The following is a 25,618-nucleotide window of genomic DNA, read 5'->3' on the forward strand; positions in this document are numbered from 1 at the left end:
TTTGAAGCATGTACATCTCTATATTATCCATTATTAGTTTGCGAAACTGCTCTGAAGTATGGGAACTATTCATCCTCAAAATATCGTTAAATAATAATTTAAAAACAGTGACTCCTGCACCAAAGTGCTGTAAAAATTAAAAACAGAAAGGTACAAAAAAAAAGAATAACAATCCCAATAAGTACAGACTATTCTATATATAAAACATAGCGAAACAAACCAATCAATAAAATGATTAAAAACACATAACCAACAAATTACGCACTATAAATAAGCACTATAAATAAAATAAAATAAGACGATTAATTTATTTTATTTTTTCATTGTTTCTGGACTATAAGCCACTACTTTTTTCCAACGCTTTGATCCCTGCAGTTTATGAAACGGTGCGGCTAATTTATGGATTTTCCTTCGCTAATGGCCATAATGTTTTGTACACACAAATACTTTTCATATTACACCGACAGACACTAAAAATGTATGTTATTGTTCATACTATGGTGCCATATTTTGGACGAGTTCGGTCACTGCTGCGGGTTGACAATGTACTTCCTGTTTCGTGTTTATTCGTCCATAGTGTTCCTGCTCGAAAAGATTCTTCATTCATTACTCCAAGCAATGTTTGTAAGTTTTATAGTACAAATAAATCAATTCATATTTCCATCCCATGTGTGATGCCTGTAGGAGTGTTTTCATCCATATGTGGATGTGCCATCAAAATGTAATCAATCTAGCATCGTTAGCATTAGCGAATATGCTAACACGTTTACACGTGTCTGTGTTACTTTAATTAACTTACAATGGCTTTCTTTTTGTATTGTTTCAGTTTTGGAAATTCACCAAAATGTCACTGTGGACTTATATAGTCTGTTTAGCTAATTGGAGAGCTAGCTTCTACAGCTGGTGGGTCCAAGACAATGAGTTCTGTTTTGTTTGATCAGCCATTTTACTGCCGTGTTACAGGCACTGTTTGGACACATCCAAGGTATGTAAATAAACATTTACAAACATCTCCCATACCGGTACATATCTGCAGCTATTATATAAAAATATGTTTTCTTCTAAATTTGTGTGGGTTCAGCTTAAATATCGCCCAGAAAATACTGTAGTAAAAAGTATAAATAAAAACATTAAAATGTCCATAACTTTTCCAGCTTAGTTTAGTTTAAATGCCAGCGAAAATAGGTGTGTTTTTATAGAAAGTTTAAAAGTCTTGAGGGAGATAGCAGCTCTGAGACTCAGAAAGAGAGCGTTCCAGACTTTAGAGCCTAATACCACAAAAGCTTTGTCTTCTCTGGTCTTCAGTCTTGACCTTTGGGCACTCTAAAAAGCACTTGTCAGATGACCTTGGAGCTCTGATGTGCAAAATGAGTAAATCAGATAAATATGGTGGAGCCAGCCCACATTGAGTGATTTAAAAACAAATTTACAATCTTAAACTGAATTCTAAAAACAACAGGCACCCAGTGGAGAGAAACCAGTACAGGAGTGATGTGCTCGTATTTTCTCGTCCCTATGAGCAGGCATGCGGCTGCATTTTGGACCAGTTGTAAATGGCTACTGGAGGACTGATTAATGACAAGTAGAGAGAATTACAGTAGTCGAAGTGAGATGTTATCATTGCATGCGCAGCTGTTTCTAACTGGTTTATGGGCAGGTGTGATTTAACCTTCTGAAGCAGTCTGAGCTGGAAGAAGGCCATTTTTACCACTGACCTTTTTTTCTTGTAAAGTTTAACAAGAAAGATCAATAGAAACACCAATACTTTTTGCAAAAGGGCGGCAGTAGGACCTTAATGGACCAAAGGGCACTGTTCAGACCAGAGAATGACTTAGTTTTTTTGTTGTTTTAATTAAGAAAATTAATGGATATCCAGTCTTTTACCTCCTGTAGAAACTGATACAGTGCTTTAGGTGAGTCAGTTTTGTAATTGAAATGTGGACACATCTGCACATCCCCTGCAAAGAATTGAAAATGGATTTTATACAGTATATTCTTTTAAATAATGATAATTTAAGTTGATCCCAGTGGCAGCATGTAAAGGGAGAATAAAACTAGGCCCAAAAGTGATCCTTGGGGTACCGCACAGGTTAGAGATCCTTTTTAGAAGGATAGCGAAAGACCTTTCCGTCAGATAAGACTTGGACCACTTCAGGACAGTGTCTTCAAAACCTGCACAAGACTCAAGACGAGAAAGCTAAAATGTTGGGGTCAACAGTGCCAAATGCCACTGTCAAATCTAAAAGCACCAGCCCAGCTGAGCTACCTGCGTCAGCTAATGCTCGTAATCCGGCAAGTGATTTCTTCCCGGACGTAAAAACCAGTGGTGGTCAACCCGGCCCAGATGACTGTTGTATATAGCAAGCAGCACGCAAACTGAGTACAAAAGAGACTTAAATCTTCCTGCAAAAAATCTAACTTTGCAATGGAAAAGATCCCTATACTTTATTAAAAAAAGATTTGTAGAGTGATATTAAAGGCCTACTGAAAGCCACTACTACCGACCACGCAGTCTGATAGTTTATATATCAATGATGAAATCTTAACATTGCAACACATGCCAATACGGCCGGGTTAACTTATAAAGTGCAATTTTAAATTTCCCGCTAAACTTCCGGTTCGAAACGCCTCTGAGGGTTGACGTATGCGTGTGACGTCAATCATTGAAACGGAAGTATTCGGACACCATTGAAGTCAATACGAAATAGCTCTGTTTTCATCTCATTATTCCACAGTATTCTGGACATCTGTGTTGGTGAATCTGTTGCAATTTGTTCATTGCATTATGGAGAAAGAAGCTGAGCAAGCAAAGAAGAAAGTTGTCGGTGCGAAGTGTCTATTTTGCGAGGGAAGTCAGCAACAACAGTACACAGCCGGCGCTTCTTTGTTTACATTCCCGAAAGATGCAGTCAAGATGGAAGAACTCGGACAACAGAGACTCTTACCAGGAGGACTTTGATTTGGATACACAGTTGCGATAACGTGAGTACACAGCTGCGCTTCCAAACATTTGATCGCTTGCTATAACTAGCTCGAGCTAGTAGCTAGGAGCTAGGAGCTAGCATTAGGATTAATTTGTGGCATATTAAATATAAGCCTGGTTGTGTTGTGGCTAATAGAGTATATATATGTCTTGTGTTTATTTATTGTTGTAGTCATTCCCAGCTGAATATCAGGTCCCACCCGCGCGCTTCCAAACATTTGATTGCTTGCCCGTACGTGCGTGTCATGTACGTAACTTTGATTAAATATATAAGCTTTATGAACCTTGGGTTAGGTGAACGGTTGTTTGGGCTGAGTGAGTGTGTGTGTTGTGCAGGTGTTTGAATTGTATTGGCGGGTTATATATACAGGATCCCGTCCATATTACCCGCTCGAGCTATAACTAGCTCGAGCTAGTAGCTAGGAGCTAGCATAACAAACACCTAGGTGTTTTTATGCGGGATTAATTTGTGGCATATTAAATATAAGCCTGGTTGTGTTGTGGCTAATAGAGTATATATATGTCTTGTGTTTATTTACTGTTGTAGTCATTCCCAGCTGAATATCAGGTCACCCCCGACTCTCACAGCATCTTCCACTCCCCACTAGTCCTTCACTTGCACTTTCCTCATTTAAAAATCTTTCATCCTCGCTCAAATTAATGGGGAAATCGTCGCTTTCTCGGTCCGAATCTCTCTCACTTCATGCGGCCATCATTGTAAACAATAGGGAACTTTGCGTATATGTTCAACTGACTACGTCACGCTACTTCCGGTAGGGGCAAGCCTTTTTTTATCAGATACCAAAAGTTGCGATCTTTATCGTCGTTGTTCTATACTAAATCCTTTCAGCAAAAATATGGCAATATCGCCAAATGATCAAGTATGACACATAGAATAGATCTGCTATCCCCGTTTAAATAAAAAAAAATCATTTCAGTAGGCCTTTAAGTGATATTAAGTGTTATACGTCGGTCGCGTTCTCAGACATATCGAACTAGTGTGCTCCAGACGCCGTTTTACACGACAAAACAGATGAAAACTTGGAAAGGTATGGAGGTGTACAACTTCTTTGTGTGTGGGTGGGTCAAGGAAATTGGTATCAAGATTCTCCTGGATAGATATACATCGTTTTTGCTCGTGTAAGGTTGCATTTCATGATTTAACTTCGCGTCTGCAGCCGTGTTTGTTGTTGTTGCACGCACCTTTTTTACGAGTAGCATGTTTTTCCCCGTTTTTATGAAAATATAACTATAGATGTCAACATTGTGTATGTGCTGAAAGATTTATTTATGATTGTTGCTTTTTTGCAGGTATCGGACACCTCGGTCTCCTTAGACGCATCCCCGCTCATCCATGTAGACTGGACACTGGCCGAGAGTTGGTGGGCGGCCGAGGGTGGAGTCGGCTCTCTTGGTTGCTTTGTTGGGTCTGCTCCTGTCTCTGGCCATGCTCCCCCCACCCCAACAAATGATAGCGTGGAACACCGCAGAGGCCACCACAGTGTTAATGGTTTTTTGTTGTTGTTGTTATTGTTTTACTTTTGTGGCTGTGTGCAGAAGTGGCTGGTTGCATCAGCTCTGCTCTTTTAATGTCTTTAAAGGCCTACTAAAATGAAATGTTCTTATTTAAACCGGGATAGCAGGTTCATTCTATGTGTCATACTTTATCATTTCGCGATATTGCCATATTTTTGCTGAAAGGATTTAGTAGAGAACATTGACGATAAAGTTCGCAACTTTTGGTCGCTGATAAAAAAGCCTTGCCTGTACCGGAAGTAGCGTGACGTCCTCACATTTCCCCATTGTTTACACCAGCAGCGAGAGCGTTTCGTACCGAGAAAGCGACAATTACCCCATTAATTTGAGCGAGGATGAAAGATTCTTGGATGAGGAAAGTGAGAGTGAAGGACTAGAGTGCAGTGCAGGACGCATCTTTTTTCGCTCTGACCGCAACTTAGGTACAAGCTGGCTCATTGGATTCCACACTCTCTCCTTTTTCTATTGTGGATCATGGATTTGTATTTCAAACCGCCTCGGATACTATATCCTCTTGAAAATGAGAGTCGAGAACGCGAAATGGACATTCACAGTGACTTTTATCTCCACGACAATACATCGGCGAAACACTTTAGCTACGGAGCTAACGTGATAGCATCGGGCTTAACTGCATATAGAAACAAAAGAAATAAGCCCCTGACTGGAAGGATAGACAGAAAATCAACAATACTATTAAACCATGGACATGTAACTACACGGTTAATGCTTTCCAGCCTGGCGAAGGTTAACAATGCCGTTGCTAACGACGCCATTGAAGCTAACTTAGAAACGGGACCTCACAGAGCTATGCTAAAAACATTTGCTATCCACCTACGCCAGCCAGCCCTCATCTGCTCATCAACACCCGTGCTCACCTGCGTTCCAGCGATCGACGGAGCGACGAAGGACTTCACCCGATCACAGATGCGGTCGGCGGCTAGCGTCGGCTAGCGCGTCTGCTATCCACCTCAAAGTCCTCCTGGTTGTGTTGCTGTAGTCCGCCGCTAATACACCGATCCCACCTACAACTTTCTTCTTTGCAGTCTTCATTGTTCATTAAACAAATTGCAAAAGATTCACCAACACAGATGTCCAGAATACTGTGGAATTTTGAGATGAAAACAGAGCTTTTTGTATAGGATTCACTGGGGTCCGAATACTTCGGTTTCAACGATTGACGTCACGCGCATACGTCCTCATACATAGACGTTTTCAACCGGAAGTTTAGCGGAAAATTTAAAATTGCACTTTATAAGTTAACCCGGCCGCATTGGCATGTGTTGCAATGTTAAGATTTCATCATTGATATATAAACTATCAGACTGCGTGGTCGGTAGTAGTGGCTTTCAGTAGGCCTTTAAATGCTTCTACTGATATAGTCTCTTGTGTTTTTTCCTGACCTAACGTATTGAGCACCGTATAACGGATAAACCACAGAAACCTCGACTAGATTATAAATAAATAAATATTAATGGGTTGATGGCTAAATAGCGATGACGCTCGATAGCGGAGAAGGTAAACATCACGTTGGTGTCGGAGAAGGACTGGCAGAGTGTTTTACAGCATGGACTGAGTCATGTTGCTATCAGTCATTCAGCATCCAGGAAACATTGTCATCCAGGTTCTCTTGACAACACCCCTCTACCCTCTTTAGGCTTAGCAGGAAGTGCTGATGTCATGCAGCGATTGTTTCCAGTAACACTCCAGATCACCTTGTGTCACCTCACTGTGAGCGGGAATGTTTTTGCACCCTCAGCTCGGCAACACCAGGCTTTATTTTTTTTTTTAGCGTTTACCAATCGCAGCACAAGTAACCCCTTCATGGTTATCGTGGTCATTATAGTTTGCTTGCACACTACTTCCTGGTTCATGCAGCAGGATGTAAAGGCTGGCATTTATGTATAAAAAATATAAAGTTTGCACTAGTGTTGTAACGATACCGATATTTTGGTACCGGTATTAAAAAAAAATTCTGTATTTTTCGGTACGTTTCAGTACTTTTCTAAATAAAGGGGACCACAAAAAATGGCATTATTGGCTTTATTTTTACAAAAAAATCTTAGGGTACATTAAACATATGTTTTTTATTGCAAGTTTGTCCTTAAATAAAATAGTGAACATACAAGACAACTTGTCTTTTAGTAGTAAGTAAACAAAAAAAGGCGCCTAATTAGTCTGCTGACATATGCAGTAACATATTGTGTCATTTTCCATCCTATTATTTTGTCAAATTAAGGACAAGTGGTAGAAAATTAATGATTAATCTACTTGTTCATTTACTGTTAATAACTCCATCGTTGATATGTTGTCTATTACCATTGTTGGTATTGCTCATTCTTCTTACATTGCTACTTGTCATTGTTACGGTGTAATAATTATTGTTAGCTGTGGTAATGCCACCATGATATACCATTTGTATTGTAATTTGTGAACAAAATACCAGTGAAGCTCTATGTATTAATCACTGAATGGAGAACTCGGGGTGGGATTAAATAAATGATCTTCTTACAGGTTATAACTTATCTTCGTATCTATCTCCCTTTCAGGCAACATTAGAGCATCATTACTTACATTACATTACTTTTTGCATGATATTAATTCAGATTGTACTTTTTCTGTGTCATTGCCTGAAATAAATGAATGAAATGAATGAATGAACTTCGTTCTACAGTAAAAGTATCATTGGTGTACTGAATACTGTAATACATTTATTTCAAGTTAACATTTACTAAACATCACTTTCAAATGGTAGATTAGTATTTGTATTCTTTAATTACTTGTATATATCAGTGCTTCTCACCAGTGCTTTGCTTCTTCTTCTTCTGGTTCGTTAAACCTATTCTTCTATGATCTTCTTTTACTTATAGTTCTTGTTTTTCTTCTTCTTTTTTCTTGATGTTGTTGTTTTTCTTCTTCTTCTTTGTTCTTTGTTCTTGTTCATCTTCTTTTCCTCATTTTCATTTTCTTTTTTTTGTGTTTTTTGATCTTTTGGCTTTTCTTCTACTTCTTGTTCTTCTTTTTTGTTCTTCTTCTTTTTTTATTACTTTTTCATCTTCTTTTTCTCGTTCTTTAAACTCTTTTTTTATTTTCGTCTACTTCTTTTTCTTGTTTTGTTTTTTTTCTCCACTTTTTGTTTTTTGATCTTCTTCTTCTTTTTGTTCTTTGCTCTCCTTTTTGTACTTTAATATTGTTCTTCTTCCTTTTGTTCTTTATTGTTCATTTTCTTGTTATTCTTCTTCTTATTATTGCTCTACTTATTATTTTTGTTATTTTTTTCTTGCTGCTTTTGTTCTTCTTTTTATTTTTATTATTTTTTCTTCTTCTGCTTCTTAACTTCCTTTTTTCATTTCTTTCTATTCTTTCTCTTCCTTTACCTATGTTCTAGTTCTTTTGGTTCTTCTTTCTCCTCCACTTTTTATTTTTCTTCCTCTTCTTTTCCTTGCTCTTCTTCATCTTTTTCCTTAACAAATGCCTTTCTTTGGATGTACAGCTCCCTTTGCCAACTTTGATTGAAACTTTTATTAGTAGATTGCACAGTACAGTACCTATTCCGTACAATTGACCACTAAATGGTAACACCCGAATACGTTTTTCAACTTGTTTAAGTCGGGGTCCAACTAACTAACTAACTAACTGATCAGTGGTCAAAAATCAAGAACACATACTGTACATATACAAGTACATATACATACATACACTCATGCACATAATCACGTTTCATCAAACATATATTAACATTGTTGCCCTAGGGGAAACTGGGTAGCACTTGTCACACTGACAAACTTAACCTATTGTTACTATAACAATCTACAAGGTTAATATAGCTGGCTTCTCTTTCTTCCCATCTGCATTCTTTTGTATCTCTAGTTATCATTACATATATGTATTATTGCAATTGAACAATTGCATTGTTGATAATAGTGGTAAATTATTATTATTCATTATCAATAGCGCTATTTTATTGGTATTTGTATTGCTCCATTTGTAGTGTAATAATGCTCATTGTCATTTCTGTATTAATATTATTTATTTCACTAACTGCTTCTTTGCTATCACGTTTACTATCATATTTGTACATATCCTATTTGCTGATGTTGTTCTATTGTTGTTGTTGTTGTTGTTATTGTTGTGTTTGCTGTTGTTGTTTTTATCTCCCTGTCTTATCCCCCTCGTGTCCCCACAATTTCCCCCTCTGTCTTCCTTTTCTTCTCTTTCTAACCCCTCCTGCTCCGGCCCAGCTGCACCAAATGATAATATAAATACATTTACTAATGTCAAAATACAAATAAGGCAACAAGAGAAGTATCCCACACTTCTCTTTTGTAAAGTAAATATGTACAGCCGATATGGGCATCTACATCAACTATTTGATTTGCCTGAGAAGCTGGACAGGACAAAAAATAAAAAATAATAAATATGAATGAATAAAAAAAATCAAGGGACCGAAAAAAAATATTCCAAAGTAGGAATGTCTATTAGATGAAGTGAAAATTGAAACAATGTAAATGTGGGTTTGATGAGGATGAATAGGACAAGACAGATTCCTGGTAATAATAATATTTTCTTTTGATGCCAAGATGGCAGCACTAGGACAAGCGAAATATGAGCGCCTGTCTTCTGGGTCACTGTGTCTGGTTTCCCGTAGCGTTCAGTCACATGACTTCATCAGCACCAGAGCGCTGGCAGCGGCGAGAACAATTCCCCAAAGCGTCGTGGTGGTCGCTGAGGGCCGCAGACATGTGTAATTAGCTATAAAATACAGCCGCGTGAGGGTCCGCCGAGGGGCACCGAGGCCCCGGGCCGCCGAGCTTTGAGCTGCCAGCGCACACAGACAATTAAGTCCAAATGAAAAATTGATTTCCACTCATCCTGAATGGATGTTAAAACAAAGCACGTAGTAAATAGCGAGGCGTGACAGGCGGGAGTGCCGGCCGCTGCGGACCCGGGCGCTTGTTAGCCTCACCAAGCGCCAGCTTATCGATCGATGGCGGTGACAGCGGCAAATTTGAACGTAGCCCAGAAGAAATATAATTCAATAAACACGTCGGGGGGGGGGGGGTCTTAGATTCTATGTGGCAGCGTGGGCACGGGTGGCAACTGTAATATGTTCCTGTTTAGCTTGTCGCTAGCAGGTCTGAGATTGATGGCGTCAGCGCCCGGCTCAGAATTTGAGTAATGTGAAGAGCACGCTTACGTCTCACCGCGATGGGCCTTTTTGCAAAGAGCCCGCAATTTAAAACCAATTAACGTCACCGGTGGCGAAACGTGGTCTTCGGGAGTTAGCGACGGTTGGCTGCTGCTTATGAGAAACGGCATGCAAAACACAGCAAAGTGCTACTTTCGTCTTAGTAATTGAACATATCTTTTTTTTTTTTTTACATGTACGACAAACTTTTACTAGCTGTTGTGTAGGGATGGTTCCTAAATTCAGTACTTTTATAGGTACCGACTAGAGATGTCCGATAATATCGGGCTGCCGATATTATCGGCCGATAAATGCTTTAAAATGGAAAAATCGGAAATGATCAGTATCTATAAACGCCGCTGTACGGAGTGGTACACGAACGTAGTGGGAAGTACAGAGCGCCAATAAACCTTAAAGGCACTGCCTTTGCGTGCCGGCTCAATCACATAATATCTACGGCTTTTCACACATACGAGTGAATGCAAGGCATACTTGGTCAACAGCCATACAGGTCACACTGAGGGTGTCCGTATAAACAACTTTAACACTGTTACAAATATGCGCCACACTGTGAACCCACACCAAACAAGAATGACAAACACATTTCGGGAGAACATCCGCACCGTAACACAACATAAACACAACAGAACAAATACCCAGAACCCCTTGCAGCACTAACTTTTCCGGGACGCTACAATATACACCCCCCGCTACCCCCTACCCCCCCCCCCGTCCCCCACCTAAATAAGCAATCGAGCCCTCAGAGCGGACTGCTTCGAGTTACAGTTTTCCATGCCAACAAAGCAAGAAGAATGCACTCAAAAGTACCGAAAGATACATTAACGCTCCAATTTTCAAAATGTACCGGTACCAAAATTATTTCGATACTTTTCGGTATTTTCGGTAAAATTTGCATTATTGGCTTTATTTTAACAAAAAAGTATTGAGATACATTAAACATATGTTTCTTATTGCAAGTTTGTCCTTAAATAAAATAGTGAACATACTAGACAACTTGTCTTTTAGTAGTAAGTAAACAAACAAAGGCTCCTAATTTAGCTGCTGACATATGCAGTAACATATTGTGTCATTTTCCATTCTATTATTTTGTCAACACTATTAAGGACAATTGGTAGAACATTTATTATTAATGTACTTATTCATTTATTGTTAATATCTGCTCACTTTCTCTTTTAACATGTTCTATCTACACTTCTGTTAAAATGTAATAGTCACTTATTCTTCTGTTGTTTGACACTTTACATTAATTTTGGATGATACCCTAAATTTGTGTATCAATCCGATACCAAGTCGTTACAGGATGTGTCCTCTTATCAGAGGCGGTATAGTAGCAAATATGATTCATTAGTATCGCGGTACTATACTAATGCCGGTATACCGTACAACCCTAATGAACACACACAAAAGTAACAAAAATTGGTACTGTAACGTATGGGTATCGATTCCCAGGTATCGGGAATCGGTAGTGAAAGCTACCCATCCCTAATTTTGTCCAATTACGTGGCCATAAAATTATTCCTCGTGACATGACTTGAGGGTGTTCATAGTAAAGGAAATTTGAACAAGATTTACAGTATAATCATTTACAGTATAATCAAAACTAGTGTTGTCCCAATACCAATACTTTGGTACAGGTACCAAAATTATTTCGATACTTTTCCGTATTTTCGGTAAAAATTGCATTATTGGCTTTATTTTAACAAAAAAGTATTGGGATACATTAAACATATGTTTCTTATTGCAAGTTTTTCCTTAAATAAAATAGTGAACATACAAGACAACTTGTCTTTTAGTAGAATAGAAAAGAATAGAGTTTTATTGTCATTATTACAGAGAACAGGCCCACCTCCAAAGACATGCACCTGGGGATAGGTTGATTGGCAACACTAAATTGGCCCTAGTGTGTGAATGTGAGTGTGAATGTTGTCTGTCTATCTGTGTTGGCCCTGCGATGAGGTGGCGACTTGTCCAGGGTGTACCCCGCCTTCCGCCCGATTGTAGCTGAGAGAGGCTCCAGCGCCCCCCGCGACCCCGAAGGGGATAAGCGGTGGAAAATGGATGGATGGAAGGTTCTAAGAACAACGAAATTGGAGCAGATCCCCTAAGGCAGTGGTCCCCAACCACCGATTGCGCAAGAAATTAAAAAAATATATATATATTTTAATTAAATCAACATAAAAAACACAATATATACATTATATATCAATATAGATCAATACAGTCTGCAGGGATACAGTCCGTAAGCACACATGATTGTATTTCTTTATGAAAAAAAAAAATTAAAAAAAATGTTTTATTTTTATTTTTATTTTTTTATTTGTCCCCCGGTCCGTGGGACAAATTTTCAAGAGTTGACCGGTCCCCAGCTACAAAAAGGTTGGGGACCACTGCCCTAAGGTGCATACACAATAATTTAGTAATACAAATGGTAAAAGAAAGATTTAAAAAAGTAGTAGGTAAGTAGTAAGCAGTAGTAAGTAAGCAAACAAAGGCTCCTAATTTAGCTGCTGACATATGCAGTAACATATTGTGTCATTTTCCATTCTATTATTTTGTCAAAATTATTAAGGACGAGTGGTAGAAAATGAATTATTAAACTACTTGTTCATTTACAGTTAATATCTTCTCACTTTCTCTTTTAACATGTTCTATCTACACTTCTGTTAAAATGTAATAATCACTTATTCTTCTGTTGTTTGACACTTTACATTAGTTTTGGATGATACCATAAATTTGGGTATCAATCCAATACCAAGTCGTTACAGGATGTGTCCTCTTTTCAGAGGCGGTATAGTAGCGAATATGATTACCGTATTTTTCGGACTATAATTTGCAGTTTTTTTCATAGTTTCATAGGGTGCGACTTATACTCAGGAGCGACTTATGGGTGAAATTATTAACACATTACCGTAAAATATCAAATAATATTATTTAGCTCATTCACGTAAGAGACTAGACGTATAAGACTTCATGGGATTTAGCGATTAGGAGTGACAGATTGTTTGGTAAACGTATAGCATGTTCTATATGTTATAGTTATTTGAATGACTCTTACCATAATATGTTACGTTAACATACCAGGCACGTTCTCAGTTGGTTATTTATGCGTCATATAACGTACATTTATTCAGCCTGTTGTTCACTATTCTTTATTTATTTTAAATTGCCTTTCAAATGTCTATTCTTGGTGTTGGGTTTTATCAAATCAATTTCCCCAAAAAATGTGACTTATACTCCAGTGCGACTCATATATGTTTTTTTCCTTCTTTATTATGCATTTTCGGCAGGTGCGACTAATACTCCAGAGCAGGGGTGCTCACACTTTTTCTGCGGGCGAGCTACTTTTCAATTGATCAAGTCGTGGGGATCTACCTCATTCATATATATAATTTATATTTACTTATTTATGAAATATATGTTTTTGTTAACAAGTTAAAGGTGTTTAATGATAATACAAGCATGTTTAACACATATTGTTAATATTGTTAATACATTATAGGTGTTTAATGGTAATACAAGAATGTTTAATACATATAGTTAATATTGTTAACATGTTAAAGGTGTTTAAAGATAATGCAAGCATGTTTAACACATAGTTAATATTGTTAACAAGTTAAAGGTGTTTAAAGATAATACAAGCATGTTTAACACATATAGTAAATATTGTTAACAAGATAAAGGTGTTCAATGATAATACATGCATGTTTAACACATATAGATTCCTTTCTTTCATGAAGACAAGAATATAAATTGGTGTATTACCTGATTCTGATGACTTGCATTGATTGGAATCAGACAGAAGTGCTGATAACGTCCGCATGTTCAAATGGAGGAGAAAAAAAGTCCTCCTTTCTGTCCTATACCACATGAAAGTGGTTGGTTTTTGGCATCTTATTTGTCCAGCTTCCATACTCCTTTGCATACACTTTACAAGAAATACATTGGCGGCAAACTCCATAGCTTGCTAGCTTGTGCACGCCAGCTTTCTGAGACTCCTAGCGCAGGCAGGATGAAGCAGAGCTTTTATTGTGAAGGCAGGAACTGTGCAGTCGGCCTTTGGAGTTTTGACGACAGGTACGGCGCCAGAGTCTGTTGAAATAAAAAGTGTTTCTCGCCTTCCTGTCGGTAATTTTTTCTTAATAATGAGCTGGCAGCAGCCAGCGTCCTCTCAGAAGACCCTCGGGTGCCGTGAATGTCAATCATGTGACGAAAGTGACGTCATAGTGAAGATTTATAATCGCTCTTTTTTAGGACTATTTTTTCAATGCCTGGCTGGCGAACGACTGACACACCCTCCGCGATCGACCGGTAGCTCGCGATCGACGTAATGAGCACCCTTGCTCCAGAGCGACTTGTAGTCCAAAAAATACGGTAATTAGTATCGCGGTACTATACTAATACCGGTATAACCGTACAACCCTAATGAACACACACAAAAGCAACGAAAGTTGGTACTCTAAAGCAGTGGTCCCCAACCTTTTTGTAGCTGCGGACCGGTCAACGCTTAAAAATTTGTCCCACGGACCGGTGGGGGTGGGGGGGGGGGGGGTATTAAAAAAAACAAAAAAACATTTTGTATCCCTGCAGACTGTATTGATCTATATTGATATATACTGTAATGTATATATTGTGTTTTTTATGTTGATTTCATTAAAAAAAAAAAAAAAAAAAATTTTTTTTTTAAATTTTTAAATTTTTAAATTTCTCCGCGGACCGATTGGTACCGGGCCGCACAAGAAATTATTTTTATTTTTTTTTTTTTATAAATTAAATTTTTTTTTTTTTTTTAAATTTCTTAAAGAAATTAAAGAAATTAAATTTTTTTTTTTTTTTTTATAAATTACATTTTTTTTTTTTTTTTTTTAATTTCTTGTGCGGCCCGGTACCAATCAGTCCGCATAAGAAATTAAAAAAAAAAAAAAAAAAATTTAATTTCTAAAAAAAAAAAAAAAAAATTTATTTCTTTAATTTCATTTTTTTTAAAAATTACAAAAAAAATTTAAAAAATAAAAAAAAAAAATTTTATTTTAAATTTCTTGTGCGGCCCGGTACCGGTCCGCGGACCGATTGGTACCGGGCCGCACAAGAAATTAAAAAAAAAAAAAAAAAAAATTTAATTTATAAAAAAAAAAAAAAATTTAATTTCTTTAATTTCTTTAAGAAATTTAAAAAAAAAAAAAAAATTTAATTTATAAAAAAAAAAAAAAAAAAATTAATTTCTTGTGCGGCCCGGTACCAATCGGTCCGCGGACCGGTACCGGGCCGCACAAGAAATTTAAAAAAAAAAAAAAAAAAAAATTTTTTTTTTTTTTAATGAAATCAACATAAAAAACACAATATATACATTATATATCAATATAGATCAATACAGTCTGCAGGGATACAAAATGTTTTGTTTTTTTTGGTTGGGGACCACTGCTCTAAAGTACGGGTATCGATTCCCAGGTATCGGTAATCGATACCGTATCGTTTCGAACGTGAAAGCTTCCCATCCCTAATTTCGTCCAATCACGGGGCTGTAAATTATTCATTGTGACATGACTTCAGGATGCTCAAAGTAAAGGAAATTTGAGTCTATCCTTCAATACGAGTCCATTACCTATTGACAGCTGTAGTGTTCTAGCTAAAAAGAAACATCGTCCTTTAGATTAGTTGTGTCTGTTAGTTTGCGACATTCTCGTTGAATTCCAAAAAGCTCTGCCTTGCGTAGAACGGAGTGTAGACAAGATGGAACCGAGGGCCACGATGGGACAAATGTGTCCAATTATCTGTGCTGCTGTTATTAACCTGTTTTGTCAGTTTTGACACCTCATTAGGCTGCAATTAATAATTCAATTGCGTGGTGTGTGCGTGCGTGCGGTGGTAAAGGCCCGCCATTACCGCAGCCACTCCAGTACATGCCAAGGTAACTTGAAGCCGGGTTGTTTATAGCGTCACGTCCTTGCCAGCAGGACCGGTCGTGCATGTTGCAATGTGAGTGAAATCCACGCAGCAGCTGGAAGGTGCCAAGAAATGATCCCGCTTCATTACCGCACGCAGCCGGCGGGAGGAATGTCCCCGGTGGTGTTAGTCGGGACAATGACGGTCCTTTACGGTCTGCGCGCGAAGATGAGTTTCGACTCGTTCCGGCAGCCGCAGGCCGTCGTCGAGCCCCGGCTGGTTCCTGACTTGCATCATCTCGCACTCAGCAGCTTTTCCCATGGAATACTTGAAGGTTTTACACTTTTAGTGCCGCTCCACGGACTCACAAGTGACGCTGAGCGATGACATGATGATAATTACAGTATCCGTTACTGTATGTTGATTGAGCCATTATTGAGGAGGTCCACTTGTAGCTTTAATGGCGGTGAAGAGTAGGCACGTAACACATGATTGCAGCAAAAGTGATAGGCGATGCATGAGCCAAGGAAGAAGCCATTGCATTTTGGTGAGGATCTGGACAAAGGTGCGTGTGGCCTAGGTTTAAAATTAGTACTGTATTTCCATTGAGAAAGGTTAAGATATTGAAATATTAAACCCTATTTAAACACCTATACAGTAAAGGGTTGTACGGTATACCGGTACGAGTATAGTATTGTGGTAATAATGAATCAAAAATGGTACTATACTTGATACTAGAGATGTCCGATAATGGCTTTTTTGCCGATATCCGATATTCTGATATTGTAATTACCGATTCCGATATCAACCGATACCGATATATACAGTCGTGGAATTAACACATTATTAAGCCTAATTTTGTTGTGATGCCCCGCTGGATGCATTAAACAATGTAACAAGGTTTTCCAAAATAAATCAACTCAAGTTATGGAAAAAAAAATGCCAACATGGCACTGCCATATTTATTATTGAAGTCACAAAGTGCATTTTTAACATGCCTCAAAGCAGCAGTTTGGAATTTGGGACATGCTCTCCCCGAGAGAGCATGAGGAGGTTGAGGTTGGGGGGGTCGGGGTTGGGGTGTATATTGTAGCGTCCTGGAAGAGTTAGTGCCGCAAGGGGTTCTGCGTATTTGTTCTGTTGTGTTTATGTTGTGTTACGGTGCGGATGTTCTCCCGAAATGTGCTTGTCATTCTGGTTTGGTGTGGGTTCACAGTGTGGCGCATATTTGTAACAGTGTTAAAGTTGTTTATACGACCACCCTCAGTGTGACCTGTATGGCTGTTGACCAAGTATGCATTGCATTCACTTGTGTGTGTGAAAAGCCGTAGATATTATGTGATTGGGCCGGCACGCAAAGGCAGTGCCTTTAAGGTTTATTGGCGCTCTGTACTTCTCCCTACGTCCGTGTACCACTCCATACAGCGGCGTTTTAAAAACTCATACATTTTACTTTTTGAAACACATACCGATCATTTCCGATATTACATTATTTAAAGCATTTATCGGCCGATAATATCTGCAGTCCGATATTATCGGACATCTCTACTCGATACTATACTTTTACGAGCAGAGGAGCATGTGCGGCAGCGCACAATCACCGAGTACTTACGAGCAGACACAGTGTGTAGACAGAAAAGGGAGAACGGACGCATTTTGGCTTAAAAACTAACGATAAAGGGGAAATTATATCACTGAAACGCCCTCAGGAAGAGGTGCTTTAAAACATGGCTGGCTTGTTAGCGGCTAATGTCCATCCGCAATTGGCAGTGTTTTAGCTACTTCTAAATCACTAATCCTCGTCTCCATGGCGACAAATAAAGTAAGTTTCTTACAAGCATCATCCCTGCAGGACGAGGAATAGCTAAACATGCTTCACTACACACCGCAGGAGGATACTATAGCTCACCGGCGTCACAATGTAAACAAATGCCATGGGTGGATCTACACCTGACATCCACTGTAATGATACAAGAGCGTATCTAGTCGATATTACAATGATTACATCAATATTTTTTATTCTTACTTGGTACCATAATTTTATTTTTCCTGTATGCTGCTTTATTTAAAGGCCTACTGAAATGATTTTTTTTTATTTAAACGGGGATTGCAGATCCATTCTATGTGTCATACTTGATCATTTTGCGATATTGCCATATTTTTGCTGAAAGGATTTAGTAGAGAACAACGTCGATAAAGTTCGCAACTTTTGGTCTCTGATAAAAAAAAACCTTGCCCCTACCGGAAGTAGCGTGACGTAGTCAGTTGTTCACTCCCTCATATGTTCCTATTGTTTTCAACGCAGCTAGAGCTATTCGGACCGAGAAAGTGACGATTACCCCATTAATTTGAGCAAGGATGAAAGATTCGTGGACGAGAAACGTTGGAGTGACGGACTAGAATGCAGTGAAATACATATTTTTTTTCGCTCTGACAGTAACTTAGGTACAAGCTGGCTCATTGGATTCCACACTCTCTCCTTTCTCTATTGTGGATCACGGATTTGTATTTTAAACCACCTCGGATACTATATCCTCTTGAAAATGAGAGTCGAGAACGCGAAATGGACATTACAGTGCCTTTTATCTCCACGACAATACATCGACGAAGCTCTTTAGCATATTTAGAATGAGCTAACGTGATAGCATCTGTCTCAAATGCAGATAGAAACAAAATAAATAAATCCCTGACTGGAAGGATAGACAGAATATGGACAATACTATTAAACCATGTACATGTAACTACACGGTTAATAGATCTCAGCCTGGCAAAGCTTAACATTGCTGTTGCTAACGACGCTAAGGCTAACTTAGCGACCGGAGCTCACAGAGCTATGATAAAAACATTAGCGCTCCACCTACGCCAGCCAGTCCTCATCTGCTTTGCTCAGCAACACCCGTGCTCACCTGCGTTCCAGCGATTGACGGCGCGACGAAGGACTTCACCAGATCATCCGTGCGGTGGGTCTGCTAGTATCGGCTAGGCGTCTGCTAGCATCGACTAGGCGTCTGCTATCCGAGTAAGTGGTCCTTGTGTTGCTACAGCCACCTACAACGTTCTTCTTTGCAGCCTCCATTGTTCGTTAAACAAATTGCAAAAGATTCACCAACACAGATGTCCAGAATACTGTGGAATTATGAAATGAAAACAGAGCTTTTTAGTATTGTATTCAATGGAGAAGGCATACCTCTGTTCCTCGGGCTACGTCACGCGCATACGTCCTCCTTCGAAGGCTTTTTCAACCGGAAGTGTGGCGGGAAATTTAAAATCGCACTTTATAAGTTAACCCGGCCGTATTGGCATGTGTTGCAATGTTAAGATTTCATCATTGATATATAAACTATCAGACTGCGTGGTCGGTAGTAGTGGCTTTCAGTAGGCCTTTAAAGCTTGGAGTACTGTAGCCTTTATTTTATTTAAGTGACAGTACTATTGTTCTGTTTTGATGGTGGGTTTCATACTTGAGTACTTGGTACCATAATTATATTTTTCCCAATAGGCTGCTTTATTTAAAAAGGTTATTTATTTTTAGTATTGACAATTGTTGCACTACTGCCATGTGGAGGCCTTGTGGATCTCTTGTCTTTTGATTGCCTATCTCATGTTGATCTCTTGTTTTTTTGTTAGTATGTTTACAATAGCTTTTACATTTAAAATTTTTTGTACGAAAAAAAAATACTGGACAGTAACCATTGTAACCAAATAATGGCCTGGTGCAGGCTTGTTGCACAGGTGGCATCCTATGACCGATCCAGGCTGGAAATCACTGAGAGCGGCCCATTCTTTCACAAATGTTTGTAGAAACAGTCTCCATGCCTAAGTGCTTGATTTTATACACCTGTGGCCGGGCCAAGTGATTAGGACACCTGATTTGGATGGGTGGCCAAATACTTTTGGCAATATAGTGTAGCTCTCTGATTAGTGACCGGGAGCAGGTGAGCGCCCCGACCACTAATTAGAGGCAGGTGACAATAATCAGCGCCCATGGTAACAATGAAAACAAACCCGGGTGCAGACACAGAACTAAATCAACAACTAAGTAAATACTAAACTTAAACAAAACATGATCCGGGTGAAGGATCATGACAGAGAGTTCAAGTTTGGATGTTGAAGTTTGACATTTGGTGTATTCAAAATTTTAAAAAAGTTCAATATAATTTTGATTAGCGATGTCCGATAATATCGGGCTGCTGATATTATCGGCCGATAAATGCTTCAATATGTAATATCGGAAATTATCGGTATCGGTTTCAAAAAGTAAAATGTATGACTTTTTAAAACGCCGCTGTGTACACGGACATAGGAAGAAGTACAGAGCGCCAATAAACCTTAAAGGCACTGCCTTTGCGTGCCGGCCCAGTCACATAATATCTACGACTTTTCACACACACACAAGTGAAGGCAAGGCATACTTGGTCAACAGCCATACAGGTCACACGTATGGTGGCCGTATAAACAACTTTAACACTGTTACAAATATGCGCCACACTGTGAACCCACACCAAACAAGAATGACAAAGACATTTCGGGAGAACATCCGCACCGTAACACAACATAAACACAACAGAACAAATACCCAGAAACCCTTGCAGCACTAACTCTTCCGGGACGCTACAATATACACCCCTCGCTACTCCCTACCCCAAACACCCCCCCCCCCCCAACCCCACCCACCTCAACCTCCTCATGCTCTCTCAGGGAGAGCATGTCCCAAATTCCAAGCTGCTGTTTTGAGGCATGTTAAAAAAAATAATGCACTTTGTGACTTCAATAATAAATATGGCAGTGCCATGTTGGCATTTTTTTCCATAACTTGAGTTGATTTATTTTGGAAAACCTTGTTACATTGTTTAATGCATCCAGCGGGGCTTCACAACATAATTATGCATAATAATGTGTTAATTCCACGATTGTATATATCGGTATCAGTTGATATCGGAATCGGTAACTAAGAGTTGGACAATATCGGAATATCGACAAAAAAGCCAATATCGGACATCTCTAATTTTGATTCACACTTATATATTTTTTTAGTTGATTTTTTATTTTTATTTTTCACTTTCATATATATTGATAATTGAACTTCTGTTATGTTTTTCAAATTGTATTTGGTTTCTTTCCTTTTCAGATTCAACTATTTGTTCCAGATTCACACTTTTGGCTGTTTTTTTTTTTTTTTTTTTTTAGCATGGATGACTGCCATCAACTGAGAGGGGCAAGGACTCATGACAGACTAGAGCAAGTCCCCCATCAAGTTGCCTTCAGAAAACTTAGGCGCTAATTCAGTTCAAACAAACACTTTATATGAACTACGCCGTGCAAGTGTCCGTGAAAGAAATGATGGCAATGAGACGTGAAGGCAGTTTTAAACAGCACTGAGGACAAATTGCAGAACTGCAGAGACTAATTATGCCAGATTATGCATTTCTACAGCCAAGTTTTAGATTACGACTCCTGCGTATAGCACCATGAGCGCCAAAGAGCAGGCGCGCTTTCTTGAGCGAGCACACATTAAATGCACAGTTCCCATCTTTCCTTATTGGTTCATGCACCCCTCTGCCCAGGGCCGGCCCGTGGCATAGGCCGTATAGGCAAATGCTAAGGGCGCCGTCCATCAGGGGGCGCCACGCCAGTGCCACAAATGTTGGAGGAAAAAAAAAAAAAAAAAAAAAAGTTGGTACTATTATTTCTAAATACATCAAATAATCCCACGTTAATTAAAATGCAAAGTAAAGCCTATTTAATATAAATATTATTTGTTACAACATTACGCCCCCCCCCCCAACCCCCCCCCCCCCCAACCCCCAACCCCCACCCCCCGCACGGTGCGCCCCCTCCCTTCCCGTATCATGACTCTTTTTGGACGTCACCACATAAAAAAAATCAACACAAGATGTCAAAACGGCCAAAACTGTCAGGTGCCCAAGGAAGAAAAAAGAGAAAAGAAGAGGAGGAGAAACGAGAAAAAGACAGAGGTAGCAGGTAGGTAACATTAGCCTACATGAAATGATTTGTCTGTTACAGAATGTGATAGTAACCTGGCTTTTTAGCATTAAGCTAATGCTACATGATTCGGCAATTGCTAATCAATAAATAGCTAGTTCTGTTTTAACGTCGGGTTAATATTGTGGAGGGGGCTAAATTGTTATGGAAAATAATAATGTAACGTTAGGTAATTACAGTACTCCCTGGTGTACAGTAATTTGTAAGTCATTCTAGTTAATGCAATATTAAAAAGCACAAATAGAGAACTCTGTAGATCCCCTTTTTTTGTAATATAGTTGTTAAAGTCATACTGGTTTGATATCTTGTTTTGTGCAGTGCCTTATTTATATCGTATTTTTAATTTATTGTATGCAACTTGCAATAAAACGTGTCAACAAGTCTCGTTGACACGTTTTATTTTGTGTTTATGTATGTAAAAAACATTGTATTTCATATATTCATTTTTTCTTTTTTGTATTCATTTATTTATCCATATTTTTTTTAATCTTGTTAACTATTCTGATTGTTAATTTGCTTTCTTTAAGTAAAAAAAAAGGTCAAAGACAAAGCTATTCGGTTTCTTGTGAGTATATACACTTCACTGCCGATGTGGGGGGGGGGCGCCACCTAAAATCTTGCCTAGGGCGCCAGATTGGTTAGGGCCGGGCCTGCCTCTGCCTACCCTGGGAAAATTCAACTCACCGGTGCAATCAAAATCCAAATTCACAAACGACACCTTCCAACTTTTTCAAGTGAGTAATAGCATCTTACTTGGCTGTCCATGCTAACATTAACATGTGCTTAATTTCCAACTTTAAAAAACGTGCATGTTCATTTTAAACATTTGCCAACTGTGTGTGTGAGCTCCAGAAGGAGTGCCTGCAGAGCTGGACGCCATCATTCCAATTGGCAAGCGTATTACTGCGCGTGCGTAGCGAGGCGTTCACGGTGCCATGCGGAAACAGGAATTTTCAAAGCTTGGCTGTGAAGTGCATAATTTGGCATAATTAGTCACTGCAGTTCTCCAGTGCTGTTTAAATGGCATCATTTATTTCACTGGCAATTGTGCTGAGCAGTCTGTCATGAATCTACACTCCTTTTTACTGTTTACTTTTAACACAATAATCTCAAGATCATCTTCAGATGTACCCGTCAATTAGAAGTTTTAATGTTGTTTATGGTTTTTTTTGTTTGTTCGTTTTAGGCCCTTCTTTAAAAAAAAGCAGCTCAGTTTTTTATATGGCAAACAGAAAATATGCAACATTTTCCCAAAAAATATCTCTAAATGGAATAGTTAATGTGACGTAATTGGAGCCTGGAATAGGTCAATAATTCATAATGACATTGGTTTTGATTCATTATTATTTTTTGAAAAAAGAAACAGCCTGCATGGCAGCTTTGTGTTATTAGAGTAAACATTGCAACATTTTCTTGTTACATTTCCCCTGTTTGCTCTTTTATACCACTTTTAAAGGCCTACTGAAATGAAATGTTCTTATTTAAACGGGGATAGCAGGTCCATTCTATGTGTCATACTTGATCATTTCGCGATATTGCCATATTTTTGCTGAAAGGATTTAGTAGAGAACATCGACGATAAAGTTTGCAACTTTCGGTCACTGATAAAAAAGCCTTGCCTGTACCGGAAGTAGCGTGACGTCGCAGGTTGTGGAGCGCCTCACATCTGCACGTTGTTTACAATCATTCCCACCAGCAGCGAGAGAGATTCGGACAGAGAAAGCGACGATTACTCTATTAATTTGAGCAAAGATGAAAGATTTGTGGATGAGGAAAGTGAGAGTGAAGGATTAGAGTGCAGTGCAGGACGCCAGGATGTATCTTTTTTCGCTCTGACCGTAACTTAGGTACAAAGTTTAAAGTTTCAAGTTTATTCACAATACCATACAACAATTGCAATAGTAGTGAATATCATTTAAAGATATTGGTAAGTGAAAGGGTCCCCCAAATAAGCTAGAAGAAGCTTTTGACAGGGGGTCCAGAGGACAGTTTATATATGGAATGATGAAAAATGGTAGCAAGCACTACAACAACAACAAAAAAATAAAAATTAAAAAAATTAAAAAAAAACAACAACGCTATGGATAAACACAAGATGATAGTACTAAAGCACGCATACACATACACACATACATTCATTCGACCATGCAAAACCCAACAGTAGTCAACCCCACATGAGGCATTAGAGATAGGTGGTTAATAGGTAAGTTTTCAGTTTCTTTTTGAAGTTGGAGAATGGATACCGTATCTTAAGGCTCTCATTAAGCCGGTTCCAAATCTTAGGTCCCCTGCATACAACACTTCGATCGGTACAAGCCAGTAGACGATGTTTACCTGATATCAGATCTAAGTTACGAGTGTTGTGGGCATGCTGGGGATGGTAGATAGGAACCAAGCTACAGAGCCTAGGATTCAGCCTGTGAATGACTTGATAGGTTAAACAAGCATTTTGATGAATATTGAATTCTGTCAGTCTTAAGAGATTATATTTATGAAATAGATGTCGAGTGGGGGCATTAAACTTGGACCATGATAGGGCCCGTATGATTTTCTTTTGCATAGATTCTAATTTGTGAAGGTAGGTAGGGCTCATTGGATTCCACACTCTCTCCTTTTTCTATTGTGGATCACGGATTTGTATTTTAAACCACCTGGGATACTATATCCACTTCAAAATGAGAGTCGAGAACACGAAATGGACATTCACAGTGACTTTTATCTCCACGACAATACATCGGCGAAACACTTTAGCTTCGGAGCTAACGTGATAGCATCGTGCTTAACTGCGGATAGAAACAGAAGAAATAAGCCCCTGACTGGAAGGATAGACCGAAGATCAACAATACTACTATTACTTCTACTATCAGGAGACACTGAACTAAACCCTGGACCTGTAACCACACGGTTAATGCTGTCCCGCCTGGCGAAGCCTAGCAATGCTGTTGCTAACGACGCCATTGAAGCTAATTTAGCTACGGGACCTCGACAGAGCTATGATAAAAACATTAGCTCTCCACTTACGCCAGCCCTCATCTGCTCATCACCACCCGTGCTCACCTGCGTTCCAGCGATCGACGGCGCGACGGAGGACTTCACCACGATCATCGGTGCGGTCGGCGGCCCGGAGACGGAGGAAGTCAACCCAGACACCGGTGAGGACAGCGGCGCGGCGGCGGACAGCGTTGTGTTGCTGTAGCCAGCCGCTAATACACAAGTCCCACCTACAGCTTTCTTCTTTGCTGTCTTCATTGTTCATTAAACAAATTGCAAAAGATTCACCGACACAGATGTCCAGAATACTGTGGAATTTTGCGGTGAAAACAGACGACTTAAGCTGGCCACCGTGCTGTTCCAAAATGTCTGCTACAATCCGTGACGTCACGCGCATACGTCATCATACCGAGACGTTTTCAGCCGGATATTTCCCGGGAAATTTAAAATTGCACTTTATAAGTTAACCCGGCCGTATTGGCATGTGTTGCAATTTTAAGATTTCCTCATTGATATACACTACCGTTCAAAAGTTTGGGGTCACATTGAAATGTCCTTATTTTTGAAGGAAAAGCACTGTACTTTCCAATGAAGATAACTTTAAACTAGTCTTAATTTTAAAGAAATACACTCTATACATTGCTAATGTGGTAAATGACTATTCTAGCTGCAAATGTCTGGTTTTTGGTGCAATATCTACATAGGTGTATAGAGGCCCATTTCCAGCAACTATCACTCCAGTGTTCTAATGGTACAATGTGTTTGCTCATTGGCTCGGAAGGCTAATTGATGATTAGAAAACCCTTGTGCAATCATGTTCACACATCTGAAAACAGTTTAGCTCGTTACAGAAGCTACAAAACTGGCCTTCCTTTGAGCAGATTGAGTTTCTGGAGCATCACATTTGTGGGGTCAATTAAACGCTCAAAATGGCCAGAAAAAGAGAACTTTCATGTGAAACTCGACAGTCTATTCCTGTTCTTAGAAATGAAGGCTATTCCACAAAATTGTTTTGAACG

At 39.0% G+C, this 25,618-nt stretch overlaps 1 long non-coding RNA gene across 1 annotated transcript in view; it reads right to left on the reverse strand.

Moving 5' to 3' along the window:
- The window catches only part of LOC133631389 (uncharacterized), a 98,103-nt gene that overhangs the window by 19,884 nt on the left and 52,601 nt on the right, over positions 1–25,618 (reverse strand). The gene's annotated exons all lie outside the window — the stretch shown is intronic.

This window comes from Entelurus aequoreus, linkage group LG16, assembly GCF_033978785.1.
Source record: "Entelurus aequoreus isolate RoL-2023_Sb linkage group LG16, RoL_Eaeq_v1.1, whole genome shotgun sequence".
NCBI classification, from domain to species: Eukaryota; Metazoa; Chordata; class Actinopteri; order Syngnathiformes; family Syngnathidae; genus Entelurus; species Entelurus aequoreus.